This window comes from Haliaeetus leucocephalus, unplaced genomic scaffold (genome assembly GCF_000737465.1).
Source record: "Haliaeetus leucocephalus isolate CR32 unplaced genomic scaffold, Haliaeetus_leucocephalus-4.0 Scaffold306, whole genome shotgun sequence".
Classification (NCBI taxonomy): Eukaryota; Metazoa; Chordata; class Aves; order Accipitriformes; family Accipitridae; genus Haliaeetus; species Haliaeetus leucocephalus.
The window spans coordinates 9085726-9102384 of record NW_010972742.1 but is presented as its reverse complement, the minus strand read 5'-3'; the positions used below and the strand labels follow the sequence as shown (position 1 = coordinate 9102384).

At 49.4% G+C, this 16659-nt stretch overlaps 1 protein-coding gene across 1 annotated transcript in view; it reads right to left on the bottom strand.

Annotated features, from left to right (window-relative positions):
- DFNB31 (deafness, autosomal recessive 31) overlaps positions 1-16659 on the bottom strand; it is an 86829-nt gene that overhangs the window by 42824 nt on the left and 27346 nt on the right. The gene's annotated exons all lie outside the window — the stretch shown is intronic.

Here is a 16659-nt window from a genome sequence, read left to right as displayed (position 1 = left end):
ACATATAGGAGTTCTCTCTGGGGACAGCTGTAAGTCCTGATCCCTTCTGAGGCCTGAGGAACATCAATGCTCTGGATCCGCTCTCAGAAAGGACGTGCTTTGGGTTTTTTTTCCATACATACATCCTTTTCATGAGCTGCTCCTGCAAGGTCTCCTCTCCCCACTGAGCAGAGGAGTTGCCGAGCAAAGCTCGTGACCAGGAAGAACTAATACCAGCAGCTCTTTGGTAAAGAATAATATCATCAGTAATACTGGGCTGGCTGGATCCCAGCTCTGACCTGGCAATGCTCCTGTCCCTCCCTGCCAGGGCTAGAGAGAATCCAGCTCACCAATTCCCAGTTCAGCATCTCCATCACATATAGCAATTTGGCTGCAAATTTGTCACATGCTACCAAGGTCATCACGTGCCTGGAGAGCTTAAACAAGGATTGCAAAACCAACAGCCCCATCAGAACAACTGCAGAGCACTTCAACATCCTGGGCTGCTCACTAACTCCGGCCCCTGTCCCCTTAGCTCCCCCGGGCCCTCAAACACATTGCCTGCCGCGATCTCTTCTCTCCCTGAGAGCACATGGAGCCCAGCCTGGCTGCCAGACAGGCAGAGGTGCTCACCACACTCCAGTCTTGCTGGCATCAGCCCAAGTCTCACTGGGACAATGGAGCTATTTCTGAGCCCACTGTCCACCCCAGGGTACCACTCTCAAACAGGCACCATGGCATAGGAGTCCATCTGTGCTTCAGGGCACAGTTTAGCTTCCTGACCCAAAGCGCCTTCATAAGCTGCCACGCAGACAGGCTCAGGATGATCTGAACTCCACTGCAATGGGTTGGGGGTGGCAGGGAGGTTTCTCACCTACTCTAGAGCTACTGGTGCAGAGTGACCCCTATGAGATGGGGTACAGCCCCCACACAAACATTCTCCACTCATTCAAACTAGAACCACCTCTATGAAAACCTCTTTTAAGCCTCCATGATGTCATTTACTTACCTAGGTACCGAGACAGCAGACAGCACTGACAGTCCCATGAGCAAAGACTCATCTCTGAATGAGGACGCAACTCCTCATCAAGCACAGGCAAATGATGAGGATAATCAGTGATTAGTCCAACTGTACAGGGTTACAGTCCTCCCTCTACCACAGAAATGCCATGTGATCCTAACTGACACACTCCCACCCTTTTTCCCCTCTAAATGAAAGAGCAGGCTCTCCATTTGCATTGATCCTGGGCATTCCTCACCTGCATATGTTCATACAATGCCTCAAAGTCAGCTGCTGAATGTCACTGTAATTTAAGGAAGGAGCAAAGAAAACTCAGAGCCGAGGCAAGGTCAGGAACACACACAGGGCCCTCCACAAGCTGCTCTCTCTCCTTTCTCCCCACATTCACTGCCACCCTGTTCCCATGCAGGTCTCTTCGGGACTGATGCAGGGATCCCATTTCCTCCCTTCCTCAGAGCATCCATCCTGGCAGGGGGGACGACACCGAAGATAACCCTGTGGGGTTTCTACCACACAGGAGAGATATCAGGCGCAGGAGAAGTGACCACATGCAGGAAGAGCCCCTGGTTCCACACTGGGCACCAGGGAGCATTCACAGCCTGCCCTGAGGACAGGGCAGCGGTGGTCGCTGAAGGCTGGTGGCAGGCAGAGCACTGGCTGCTCCTGTCCTGCCTCAGCTAAATGTCATCCCCTGAAAGAGCAGAACAGCAGCAGAGCTGCTCTCTGGAGGCACAGTAAAGTTTCCAGGGATGAGAGGCCAGAGATTTACATGGGACTTTTTATGTCCCCCTGCAGCTCCCTTGACAAAGCCACCAGGAGATGGGATCTCAGTCAGCAGGGAGATGTTTTATGCATGAAGGTGACAGTAGAGAGCAGGGAGGCGAGTAGAGCAGCCGTCTGGCTCGAGGCACCAGGCTGGGCCAAGGCTCCTCAGCAGCCTCAGTACAAGAGGAGACACGAGGAGGGAATAACAGAAGCTGGCGGTGCCCATCGGGACATTGCCGGTGACAGTCTCTCCCAGCAGAAGGCAGAGCTCCAGCAGGCAGTCTGGTGACACTCTGTGTAGTCCTTTATGCATTTACCAAGGCCTCTCAAGTACTCAGTGAGTGAAGCGGTTTTCTGCCCAGCACAGTGTTCCTCCCCCAACACATTCCCACTGATAACACCTATTGACGAGCTAGTGCAGGACTGTAACGGTACCCCAACAGAGGCCTTCCCTACACTGAGGAGCCCTTCAGGACACAGCTCTGCTGGCCTCCTAGCCACTCGCACTGGCAAGTGACCCGCACCTTTTGGGTAATCACAGGTGGGGGAGGACAGTGACACCCACAAAGAACTTACCTTACTGCTGTGAGGCAGAGTGGGACCATCCATACGGCTCAACGATGGTAAGCCACTGATCTCGACCTCAGTGGCTGGGGATTCCAGTTACCTGTCCTTGTGCTAGGTGTTAAACACAAAGGAATGGCGCTTGCCTCAAGAAACACAAGTGAGAAAGAGCAAGCAGAAAGAGGAGAAGCAATGCAGGAAACACCTTGTCCAAGGTGACCCCACAAAGCCCTGAGAAAGTTGGCGAGAGCCCCACTCCCTTGTCATGGTGTCACATCCACTCAGTGACACTGCCCCTGCGCGTGGCTGTCTCCATGCCTCCCACTGCAACCCTGACCTGCTTTCCAGCACTGCCTTCTACACGTCAGGCTACACCTCAGCCCCCGTCTGCTCCCACCCTGCCCCACCTGATTCACAGCCTGCAGCAGATGGCCCCTGCCATCACATGCAGCTTCCGTGCAGCTCCCACCCCCTCTGGTTAAACTCACTCTTCCTCAGCTTTATAACGAAGGGCCAAGACACAAGCAAACCCTTCACCCAGCTACAAGGTTGTAGGAGAGCTGTAGGCCATTGGGCATCCCCAAACCACGCAGAACTTGCCTGGATATACTGGCAATGCAGGTGTATATACTGTATGCAGATGTATAACACAGCATTGCAGACACCACCGACATACACACCTGTAGGTAAAATGCAGCAGCTCTCTAACTCTAACAGGACACAGCAATACTATCGGACCATTTAAGAGAGCTGGAGTTAAACAGCTGATGTTTTTCCCTAGAAGATGGTCTCCCACCGCCTAGATTCAACAGGCCTTCAGGCATGCACTTTTAAATGAGCAAGCATTGAAGACTCTGCCTAGAACATGCTTACGTACAGGTCTGAAATTCAGCCAGCGAAGCCCATTTGTAAACTCAATCTATTTGTAATCTGATTTTTTAATAGATTTTTGACTCAAGAGCTTGCATCAATTTGATTAGATTACTTTTATTAATTTTAGGATAAATTAGTTTTAGGTTTGTATCAGCTGGGGGGGGGTAAATCATTCTTCAACCACAAGCACAAATAGCCTGAGGAATCCCTGCTTTTAACCTCCACTAGAAGAATATCTGCTCCAGTAAGCCAAAGTACAGCTCCTGTCTGAGGAAGAGGCCTAGCATGAGAGCTGGAGGTTGAGGAACATAAAGCTTGCTCAGCACCACCCATGTCCTCCCTCTGGCCACCACAGTCTTGTCAAAAATCACAGGATGGTCAGTGCAAACCACTTCCCCATCCCGGTGACCACTAAAGTCAGTTTTGTTTGAACATTCGAGCTTCCAGGAAGCTTTTTGTTCATTAGGCAGCCGCCAGCTATTCAACTAAAGCTGCCATGGCTATAAGAGGAGATGAGAAGGGAAGCAGTGTTTTCCCTCAGGTAACAGCACTGCATGCGCTCCATAATGAAGTACAGCAGGCACATGAACGAGATCTGGCACAGGCCTATAAAACATTTGTACATCCACACACTGAACTAGACTTTAACAAAGCACTTGGCATGCAGAGCTGCAAAGTGATGAGGCATCAGGTGAGCCAAAGGGGAGAAGCTTCCATCGTACATCCAGAGACAGAAATCACTATCAGCTGCTTTGGTGAGCTCCAAGTGAGCAGAGCTACTATCCACTTCCCTGCACAGGAAGAAACTCTGCACTTCCCCCTCTGGTTGTTTTTTCTGGCTTTACCAAGGCTGGTGCATCTGTTCCTCTTCTGGTTTGTAGGAGTGCCCCTCCTGGTACCTGGAGAGATGAGGTCTGTTACCCTTGGGGTTAAGAGAAGAAAAACAATGGTCTCAGTGTGTCCTGGTTTCAGCTGGGATAGAGTAAATTGTCTTCCTAGTAGCTGGTACAGTGCTATGTTTTGGGTTCAGTATGAGAAGAATGTTAATAACACACTGATATTTTCAGTTGTTGCTAAGTAATGTTTAGTCTGAAGTCTAAGGATTTTTCAGCTTCTGATGCCCAGCCTGCACGAAGGCTGGAGGGGCACGACAAGTTGGGAGGGGACACAGCCAGGGCAGCTGACTCAAAGTGGCCAACAGGGTATTCCATACCATGTAACATCATGCCCAGTATATAAACTGGGGGGAGTTGGCCAACATGGGGGCGGATTGCTGCTCGGGAACTAACTGTGCATCGGTTGGTGAGCAATTGCATTGTGCATCGCTTGTATATATCAACCCTTTCAATTCTTTCATTATTATTATTGTCATTTTATTATCGTTATTAGTTTCTTCTTTTCTGTTCTATGAAACTGTTCTTATCTCAACCCATGAGTTTTACTTTTTTTTTTTTCTCTGATTCTCTCCCCCATCTCGCTGGGGGGAGGGCAGTGAGCTGGGGGGGGGCTGCGTGGTGCTTATTTGCTGGCTGGGGTTAAACCACAACACAGTGGTATAGAAGAGACCTCTGGAACAGGACCTGCTGGGAGGAGGCAGTTCCCTGGAAGTGGTGCCATGGTCTTGTGGGTCAGCAGCCCCTGGACAGGGACCGTTTCTGCATTGCATAACCTTTGACTCACCTGTGCCGTTGAGGCCTGTTCCCAGCCAACATACAAAATCAACCCCATGCTGACCTGCGGGGCTTAACCCATCTCCGCCTAGCTCCCAGAAGCCTACAAGTCAGCCATTGGGATGGCCAGCACAGCTGCCATGCCAGCAGAGCCAACAGCCTCCACCAGCTTTTTCTATTTACCACCCCTGTGCTTTGACAGGGTGTAGCCTTTGGAGCAGGAGCCAAAAAACCTTCAGGCATTACAAATCCTGTCACTGAATCCTGCCATAGTAAAGTAGCTTCCCATTTTTCACTGCCTCAGTTTCCCTGTATTGAGGCTGACAAATCATCTGCTTTTGGAAAGAATGCCGAGGCAACCCCAGCAGCGAGTCCCCTGCAAGCAGGTTCATCTGGATTTTCCACCCAGGCACAGAAGGCAGACCCAGGAAGGCTTTCTCACCAAGCTTGGGGCACACAAGAGATATGTGCCCTCAGCTGCTCCTCCCCTGCTCCACCCCTTTTCATCCCGTCAGTTGTGCTAATATACATTTCCACCAGGCTCTTGGCAGCTTTCAGTCGGGAGGAAATAAGGCTGATTTGACATCCCAAAGAAGTTTGCAGGTAATTTTCTCATCCACTGAGCATGATTATCCAGAACCTTTGGACAGTTAGCAGCACACAATAATGACTCTCTCCTGCCAGCTGTTCTTCAGGTCATTATGAAGTGCTTTGGGAGAAGCCTCCCTCTAAAGGATGCTCTAGCCCCAACACTGGCTCCTATGAGGAATCCAAGCAATCACCATAGTGGAGCATTTGCCTTAAATTTCTTAATACCATCTTGGTCCTGACAATTTTTATTGCTACAGCACTGGGATACAGAGTAGATTTAATGGGGCCATTTATGCCTGCTACTGAGGTAATGAAGTGCAGCCTACTGCCGCACTACCACCGGGCCAGGATCTTACCGCTCGCTTTACAGTCAAAGCAAGGCCAGGCCTGGGTAAGCCAGAGGGCTGCAGAGTGCTTCATGCAGCACCGCTCCTCTCCAATTCAGTATGCAGCTGTGGCTGGGTGTTAGAGTACCCAAGGAAACCAATTCAGAATGAGAATGGAGGTGGAAGTCTTGCCTCTAATAAAAGAAAGTGCTTTGGGTGTAGAGGTGCTGCAAAAATGGAAATCATTAATAGCCATCCAAGGAGGCGAGAGCAAAGGCTAATGGGCTGAGCTGGAGAGGCAATGGGTGTTCGTGAAAGACCTCGGGGACACGCCAGTGCTAGGGGACGATGGCAACTGCATTACAAACAGGCGACTCAGCAGCGCAGGCAGGATGGAACATTTCTGAGCCAAGGATGCGGCACCAAAGCCGTTCATCACAGGGAGAGGAGGAGGCGATTGTCAGGGCATCAGAGAGCACAACAGCCACTGCTGCTCACCAGAGCCAGCTCCGCTCACCTCAGCTCCCTCCTCAGCAAGAGCAGAGAGCCTTGTTCTCCAGGGACATGGTGTGGAGAGTAGTCCTCGCATCCACTGGGAGCAGCCAGCAGCCTGGGCAGACTTTGTGCTGAGGAACAGAGCCCAGATACAGCCTCTGGCTGGAGCTCTGCACTGCCAGGACCATTGCCATGGGCTTCACTTCCCTCTCCCATGAGGAGTAGCTGGTGCTGGCTCTGCTAAGCCAGCTGGGAGCCCCAAGACATGGGTGGAGCCAGTCCTGGATGGGCAGGTTCAGACCAGTATCCAGGGGCAAATCCAGCCCTAAAACATCTTTACCCAGCTGTCCCAGCAAGCAGGATTATTTTCTCCTCTGTTTCATTTTAATTTAATTTCTTAGGGCTGGTTAGAGGGGGCTGACTGACAATCTGGGAATCAGAGGTGCTAATTACTGATAGACCAAGGACCACAGGCAGCTTCTTCAACACATCTTTCCCTGCCATTGCACAAGCATTTTGGCCAGCAGGGACCATATCTACGACAAAGGGCAGGACCCATTTTCCAGCTGATCTCCCTGAACATAAAGCAATTGGCAGGAATTATTTTCCAGCCCTATCACATTGGCTTCTCCCACACCGTGCATCCACCCTGGCCTCCTGAAATGTGTTTGCAGAGGGTCCCAACAACCCATCTGAGCACAGGATTTTGGCCAGCTGCATTGGCCCCTTGGTGGAGGGGGAGGTTTATGAGAGGTTTCCACCACTGTACCCTCCTCCCTTGTAAACCCTGGTCCCTGCGCCCGGCAGCCTAGCTACTGCTGGAACATTCAGCACTTTGCCCTTCCCCACTCCCAGGGAGATGCCACAGTGCCAGCAAGCTGGCACGCGTCCACTGACCTCGATTTTGCTGTCAGCCCTACCTATAAAGCAACAACAGCAAGCAAGAGGGCCAGCACCTGCCCACACAAATATGGGTGCTTCATTCCCATGAAGCAGGTCACCCCAACTCCCTGGGACAAAAGGAAAAGCATTTCGGGCCCATGGAGAGAAAGGATAGGCTCTGGATGGGAATACTACAAGGGAGAACTTCTTTCCTCACAGACACGCAAGTTGCCTTGTGTCCAGTGACTGCAGAGAGATCACCACAAAAGCAACAGCGTAATTCACCTGCAAGCTCTTTGGGAAAGTGTGTTATTTGACAGGCATACTGAACCCAACTCATTTGCAGTGGACCATTAAATAAAATAATTCCACCTCCTTAATCCCCTCTGCAGAATCAGACAGTGCAGACTGCATCTCCATTTCCTTTCTCAAGCTGTTTCAGGGACTTGCTACATGTTGTTCTGTGCTGCTGTGTTTCGCTCCAGAATGAGATAAAATCTGGCTTTGCCGCATCTATAATGTATTTGAAGACCATGGTATGAAAGGTTTAACATTGGCACCACAGTGTGCAAGCACACCTGCTAGAAGACAAGCTTAAGGAAATAATTTAGTTGAATCTGGGGATGAGTGCCAAAACATTTAGCAGGGAAACAAGTCACCAATTGCCTAGAAATGTTATTAGAAGCAGCAAGTGCCAGAAGGAAGGGCAGATTGATTCCATAAGGCCACTGATCCCCTGACAACACTCTATTTAATTATCAAGTCCTTTGAGAGTGAAGTAGATTGCTTAAAATAGTCAAAAAAGGAAACACACATCTCCTGTACCCACAGTTATTACCTTTTAAAAAAAACAAAACCCACAGCAACACACAATGCAGCATGTTCTTTCCTAAGATCAACACTGGCAGCTGCCACTCTTCCTGAAACCCACCTGTAACAGGCCATTCTTGCCCAGCCCATCTTGCATTACTGAAGGCTTCCTACACCCGCCTTCAGAATTTTCCCCTTGTTCTTTCCACTTCTCGAGGGCACCAAAATGTTGAAGGCTGTATAAAAGCATCTTCCAGGCCTTCAAAAATTCCCCCAGTAGGAACACAGATGTCAGAAATCAATGGCAATTAATCACCAGTATTCTTCTGGCAGCCTGAATAAAATATGCGTCTCATACGGATACAGCCCACTCACTTACCTTCGCCGCTAATGAAATGAGCAATCTATTCCAATTCATTCTGTTAGTGGGTAGATCACAGTTTGATACAAGAAGCATTAACTATGAGCCATCCTCCCCCTTGCTACAGACACAAGCTGCTTTCTTCCGGCAATAATAGACTCTCCAGAGCTGTTTGGCTTCTTGAGGTGCTCAGATAATGGGCATCCAAGCACTCGCTCCATTTGCAAGCTGCAAAGGTCAGTGCGGAGGTTATCAGTCATTGAAGTACCACGCAATTTTGCACCAAGTCCCCGAAAAGTAAGGCACAGACTTGAAAAAAAGCTGCAAAGGGGAAAGAAATGCAGAGATGCCACAGGAGGAAGGCAGAGGGAGCTTTTGCAGCACGCTCCAGCACCATGGAGGGAACAATTTGCAGAAGTTTGTCTAACCACTATTTCCTGCACTATCCTGGGGTGTTCCTGCTGGACCCAGGTGGACTCGGGTAGTTTTAAGCTTGTGGGCTCAGCTAGACTGAGCAAAACCATCTCGGTGCCAGTGGGAACAATGAGGCTCCCCATGTGTGCTATGGAGGGGAGGGGGCTGCAGGGGCAGGACCGTGAGACCTTTTACAGAGAGATTGATTGAGCCCTATCAGCTAAATGGTTCCTCCACTGGCAGAAAGGACAGAGCAGAAGGCAGCAGGCAGAGGCACTACCCACCTGCTTGCCCCCAAAAGCCCACTCCAGGGATCCTCTGCAGGCAGGACAAATAAGACTACGACAGCTCCCACTACACAACTTGGTTAAGGCCAAGTTTGCCAGGTGCCAGACAAATGCGTAGGGAGAGATTGTCCCCTATGATATGTCCCCCCAGACTGCAGTCTGTAGCCATAAATAAGATGCTTTGGATCAAGTGTATCCCCTCCCCACCTTGCTTGACAAAGACCAGGGAACTGCTTCTGTGCAGAGGAACCAGGAGACTCATCTGCACTGACGTATGCGAACAGCTTGTCCCTGTGTGGGGAGGACGTGCGGCTGGGGCAGGCAGGAACGAAGAAAACTGGTACAAGAAAAAGGTGACAGAGGCAGGTGGAGAGAGAAATAAATAGAAGGAGGGATGAAGGGAAGCGGAGGCACTCCAGATGGAGTGCTGGATGAGAGGAACCAGAGAGGAAAGCAGTGGGTAACACAGCATAGGGGATGGGGGGTGTGAAATGGCCTCCCTGGCAGGAAGACAAATGGGAATTGCAGGAGGCACAGTCCAACCTCTCCCCCTCTACCAAGGCAAAGGCGACAGCAGTTTGGCTTTCAAGTAGTGGCACTTATGCAAATACATGCAAATTGATGCATAATTATGGTGATTGCATACATTTAGCCCCAAGGCATCAGGAAGCCCATGTCCCTTTCACCTGGAAAGGTCAAATGAAATCCTAGCTCCAGGGCCCCCTCCCTAACCCTTCCGAGGGCTGACATCCCTCATCCCTGCTTCAGGACAACAGCTCCGTAACCTCCCACCCCTTCAAAGCTGGTCACTGCCCAGTGTATCCCTCAGGCAAATTCAGCACAGTTTTAACACGAGCAGAACACTCCACAAAGCTTTATTTCAGTGCAAGCCTGGAAAGCTGTTTAGGTGCTTTCTGGGGTGGGGGGTGTGCATGAAGGGGATCTAGGTCAAAGCACCCCCCGCCATTGGCTTCCTCTTGTCTTCTTCTCTCTCTACTCCACACCAAACAATGCTGAAAAATATCATGAGAACCACCAACAAACCCACATTGTCTAGATATGGTTAGTTACTTGGTGGAAAAACTAACTTTGAAAGAATCGATGGGGGGAAATGAGCAAGACACTTCACTAAGCACCAAGGATACCCAGTCAGTGCCTGCACAAAGCAGAGGCCCTTCCAGCCTTCCCTGCCAGCACATCCCACCCCGAGCGGCTCAGATGCAGTTTCTGAGTCCAGCAACAAGAAGCTGGCAGGAACAGAGCTCCTCCAGCCTGCCCAGGTCCTTGCTTCACCTGTATTTACTAAGCACTTGGTGGTCCGTGACAGGGAGAATTCACAGAGCATCCAGTCAAAAGAAACTAAGCCAAATCATTTTAGCAGATGCATTGTCAGTTCAGGCGAGGGGATTTAGAGCCGAATAATTCTCCAAGCAGACGTGGCTGTGGCATTGAGGAAGGTGCCAAGAAAATCCATCATCTTCCCTGAGGACAGAGGAACCAAGTAAAAGATATTTTAACTCGCCAGCTATACTGCACACTAACGCTTTTGTTTTCTTCTAATGGACACTGGAAGGAAAGACAGGCTTTTACCCTTTGGGTTATCTTATCAATTTCTCTACTGAGGCAAAACTTTTTATTTACAAGGAGCCCACTAAATAACATTTATGCTCCAAGAACTCAAGGATGCCCTAACAATACTAACCCTGATGAACAAGCCAATACCAACGCCAAGTACTATCATCTTTGCATTATGAGGAGAGGAGAGATTTAAGACCTCATTCTAATCTTTCACATCAGTATAATGTCATTTGATTTCATTAGGGCTGATTGTGATTTGCTGGTGTAATGAAGGGAAACAGATGACTAAGTAACTTGCCCACTGAGGGAAATCAGTGGCAGAGCAGCAAATATAACCTACTCCTAACTCCAGTGCAACATCTAAACCCACATTCCCAGAGACGCTCTCTGTAAGTGCAAGTTCACCCTGCTCCAAGTTACACATGGTATTAATTTGATCAGCTCAGATTAGCTCACAGTGACGATGGAGCATCGCCTCTCAGCCCCGCAGTCAGGCCCTCAGTACTAGGTGAGGTCCAGCGCTCGAGCCTGCTCCACTGCATGTCATCAGATCTGCCTGTGAAACCAAGAACATCACTTGCCAGATCTACACTCTGTCAAGTGCCATGAGCCATTCCCTTTAAGAAGCATTAAAACTAATTTAACCTGCAGATGCCTCCAAGGTCAAGAGTGACCTTTTTCCCCTCCCTCTTTTTCCTAGAGGGAGATCCTGGTGACTTTATACTTCCCCCCCTCTCAGCTCAGCTGGCTACGGAAGTTAAAATGGAAACTGTCTGCAGGACAGAAAAGCAGAGCAGAAGCCTGTGGCATTGCACAGCACCTGCGTTTTAAGCTGTAGGTCTTTTTTTGTGTGCGGTTCTTGGGGTTTTTTTGCTGTTTCTAAGCAGACCCAGAGACCAAGGAATAGGTTACTGCTCGAACTATTGGGGTAGATGCTAGTCACATCCTTCTTTTCCATGCTCCAGCTACCTGAGATCCCTTGGGAAGGGGAGAGGTTTCTAGTGTCTGGATCAGTCAGTGACTTCTAAAAATATAGAGACAAGCAAGCAGGCATTTAAAGAAACAAGGCTGATACCTTTACAGAATCAGGGGATGTACTGCTTTCACTCCTCATTATTCCCAACCATGACTGTGTGTGATGGTCCACAACTCCAAGTACTTGGACGGGTTAAAAACCCACCAAAGAAACCAAGCTGCATTCACTCCTACTAGCTGTTACAATGCCTGTATAGCACAGTGGTGATTACTGACTACAGCAAATAAGCCGTCTCAGATAATGATAATCAATTAATTTGGCATCACAAGAAACAACAAAATGAGATTTGCCTTCTTGTAAGCTGCCTGGAAAGTAGAATTGCTCTAAATATGCTTCCAAGGCTCAGGGCTGCACATCTCTTCTGTCACTTCTCAGTGGTCTTTTAGCAATTACCACAAGTGCCTTTAGCAGAAGCAGCCGGAGCCCTTTCTACCTCATATGAATTATTATGGTCTCTGAAGAGATCACCTTGTTTGCCATCATGAAAGTCCAAATGAATAGAACACAAAGAGAATTTTAATATCCTTTTAATTATTTTTAAATGCCCACTTGACACTACCAGAACAGGAGACGGAAAGGCTGGTTTGGAAGGAGTGAAAACCTCTGCCTGAGCAGAGAGCCTGTGGCGGCTGCCGATGCGATCCCCCTCCGTCGCAGGTGAGCCTTCCCAGGCAGGGCTGGAGCAGGGAGCAACCCGCCGGCGGGAGGGAGAGCCGGCAGAGTATGGCGCTGCGTTCTGGAGACCTTTGCCTTGCCAGTAACAGCTCTGCCTCATCACAAGCCTTCCCCTGGCCCCGCCATGCCTGCAGCAAAACCCGCAGCTTCTCTCCAAAGACACTTGAAAGAACCCAAGACCGTGGACTTGAACTACCCCAGTTCCTTCAAAATAAACTCGATGCGAGCCCACTGACTTTGGCAAAGCTACCACAGATTTACAGCAAGATGAAAGAATTGCGGTCACTAAGACCGATGCATACAAATTAGTCTAGTTTTGGTGATCAAGCTGTCAGCATGAACAGAAAGACACAGCAGGGCAAATGGTGGCATCAGTGCAGCTCTTTTGAGGCTGGTGTAGCTTGTTACCCCAAATCCTCAATCAGGAATAATCCATCAGAGTCATGGTACTTTACACTTTCCCTTGTTCCATTCTTCCCTAAACGATTTAAAGGACATAAAAACCTACTGCAAAGCAACAAAAGTAAGGGGTGGGGGAGAAAGTGAGTGCGAGTGTAATGCAAACCTCAGAGTAGAGGAGAAATACCTCCCTGTGTAATTGTTTAGTTTTGATGGTCTAAACCTGCAAGCACCTCAATTTTAACTACTCTGGACAAAACATTTCAGTTTATCAATACAACCTTTCAGCAGGACTGCTACAATATCAGCTGTGTACTACACAGCAAGGCTGATGAAAGCCAGGCAAGCTCTAAAAATATGACAGACAATACAAACTTCTTCACCTACACCATAATTCAAATTACAGTGATCTTTTGCTAAAGTGCACTCTTGAATGCTGAAATGATAGAGCTATAATTGTAATGGAGTCATTTAATTTTGATTTGGATGAAACAGCAAGCATGAAACAGACAAGAAATAAAACTCCACTATTCACGTAAAGGTTAAGAAGCTGGTCATTAAGTGAATTGATTTGTAGTGCTTAGGTAATCTTGTCATTTAAGTCAGAATTCCACTTTTTAATCTAATTTACGCTAAAATATCTACAAACCCCATTGCACTGGTCACAGGCCACCAGTCAGTTTTCAGCTAGGACAGCATGCAGCTCATTACTTTTGTCTTCCCTGCCCAGTGTTGGGGCAGTTTTCATTTGGTGCCACAATTCCACTTTTGGTACCTCACAGCTCTGCGTGATGCCTGAAAAAACAAGGCAGAAAACAGAAATTGCTCCTACCCCACAGTCAGTGCCTCTCCTCCTAGAGAAGAGTGCTGGAAATGGCTGGGGTACTCCTGCGTGGCTAGACGTGCACGAAAAGGCGCCAACTGAGCTATCACGACTTGTAGAATGAATGCAGTAACAACCATGTGAATGCTCTTACAAGATTGCACAAATAAGTTAAGACTACATATTTATTCACTGCTCTGTCTGAACAGCTGCCTCACTGTATGTATTCACAGCTGGGCATCTCTGAGCACCCTGACAGAGAGAAAGTTGATTTTTGCTTCAGTAATTTCGTCATGCTATGCCAGAGAGAGCAATGTGCCTGGGAGCAGGCCAGGCCAGCAGTGGAAGAGCCTTCCTGATCTCTGCAATCGTCTTATGCCCTGAAGAACAAGCTTTGACAACTTCTCTCACAACAACACGTTCTGCATATTATGAATAACAACGCTGTCCTAGACAGACAGTTTCTTGCTGCAGGACAGTCAAGATGGGAGCACGGCATGGGAACGTGCTCCTTCTCAGACAGATGGAGAACCAGACCATCGCTCCACACACAAAAACGGGAGCTGTGCTTTAGTCAGACAGCTTCTGACAGAGAAAGAATTCACCACAGCTACTCCTCTAAAGCAGGCAGACAGCGTTTCGGAGATCAAGCTATGCAGCTGTGGGTTTGTATTAAGAAAGCCTCTCTCTGCTCACCTTTTTCCCCTCTCTGTATTTGATCCTGAGTACAGTGTACGCATAAATGCCAGGACCAAACCCGGCTCTGTTACAAGCCTGTTTATCCAACGTTTCTCTCTCCACTGATCCACTACAGAGCAGACCAACAGCCATCAGTGAGGATGTCAGGACACAGTGAGGTGTGCTCTGCTCCAGGAGACCAGATCACACCCAGAGACCTTTGCAGAGCTGTTAACGCTTACATCAAGACTGAGCCCGAGATCCCAGGTTTCAAGGGGAAGAAGAGAACACGGGGTCAAACCACTCTGTACATCACCACCCCATGTCCCTGCAGCTCTGACACTCTTGCACCCTGTTCCAAAACATTAGACTGAGGTATTTGTGTCTTAACCCCAGGAAAATCTTCCCAAGACTGCCTTTAGCATTGCTGAATGCAATCTACTCTTCACTTCTCCCCCCTCCCAAATGCACCATGCAAGGACAAATTAACACTTGCTTAATTTTAAAATCTCCAAAGGAACTATTAGAGCTGTACTGTAAATCACTCTGCAACTCTTCCCAAGGGAAGGGTTTGTACCACCACTACGTGGGTCATAAACCCTTCCCAGATGTCACCAGAGTGGAGGAGCTCTAGAAGATGCCAGCACAACCGGGTGCTTGATGAAACCGTTGCTTAAAGAAGTTCAGCTCACAAGCAGACAATTTCTAAGCTTCTCTTTCCTATCAGGATCACCTTAACAAAATATAGCTCTTGTCACAGAACAACCCCTTGACAAACTGCATCCTACAGGAATTATTTCTGTGCAGGAAGCACTTAGTTTCACTCAATATTAATAGTGTCTAAAAGACATCACGTACATTATATTAGAGAACAAACAGAAAGTGATGTGAATTACCCAGCTGAGTGGGTTGAATTAGAGATGAAGTCATTTAACAGACCAGAGCATTCCTGACACCTGGTTTCTACCCACCCCAACACCATAGTCAAAATACTTTTTTTTTTTTTTTTTCCAATCTTCAGGGCACAAAATCCCAGACTAACTTCTGAAACCTTACACTGTTGCCATCCTATGATTAGGATGAAAAAAGGAAAAAAAAAAAAAAAAGGAATTCCTACAAATCTTTCCTCTGGTCTCAAGATTACCAGGGACTCACTTCCAGTCTGGAAGACATGCCCTTGCTTGGGGCACAGATTTAAAGATGGGGCAGGGAACATACAGGTTGACTGTGAAGACGCTGTTCAAAGCTGTACAAGATTAATGCACTGTCGGAGGAACGTACCATATGAAGCAGGCTGCAAAGAGAAGTGCTTTAGCTTATTATGGAAGAATTAAAGCACAAACAGCTGCAAAACAGTCTTGTCACCCCAGGTCCCAGCTCTCCACGCTGCTGCCTACAAATTACTGCCCTAAAAGTCGATTCTCCAGCTCAATGGGTTTGTGCCCGGCACCGCTGTGCTGTGGGAAAGCTCCGAGCTGAGCCCACCAGCCACAGGATCATCTCTGTGAACGGTCTGGGTCACTCAAACACGGACTTTGCCTCAAAACACTGAGCTCCAGCTGAAAATCCCACAGTTTACAGAGGCCCCCCACCCAGCCTTACAGGAAAGCTTTTATCAATAGCACCCCTGCCGTTACGTACTACAACAGGTCTCTGGGGCATATGGAAACATGCTGTGCTGCGGAAAAAGCCAGGGGCACTTCAGCTGTGTAACTGTTCTCTTTCTCCCCCTGACACAGTCGGAAGGGATCTGCTCCCGCTTTGGGCTCTGTGCAGTCCTGGGGCTGGGGGGTCGCTCTGCTTCTCTGTGCCTCAGTTTCTCCACCTTTGGGAGAGCTAGTACATGCCTTAAAACCCGGCTCAAGCAGCTTTCCAACTCCCACAAGCCTCCCAGACTGAAAGGAAGACACAAGCAGCACCGCTACGTTTTAGAGCCGTTGTGATAAAAAAATACCGCCTAGCCCTGAAGGGACGAGCCTGCCGTGTGAGGAGCTGCGGACGACGCCGGTCCGAGCCCCGGCAGCTCGTCACTGCCCGTGCAATCAGCAGGCATCGCTATTTTCACCGTAAACTTTCCGGCTCGGCTTCACGCACTGCTGGTGCCCCGTACGCCGGCGGGACCAGCCCGATCTTGCCGGTACGATACAAACCCGGGGCCGCTTCGCTCCGCAAAGGCGCTGCGGGTTTGCACCGCCGCGTCCCGGAGCGGGGGACCCCGGGGCTGAAGCGGGACGGAGCAGCGACCCAAGCCGGAGGGGGTGCAGCCGGACGGGGCGCACAGCGACAACACCCGGGGAGGGAGCCGGGACACACACACACACACACACGCCCAGAGCGCGACGGGGCGCACGGCGGGCGAAGCGCGGGGCGGGGATGAAGCGGAGCCCGGGAGCGGGCGGAGGCGGCGGGACGGGGCGCACGGCGGCCGAGCG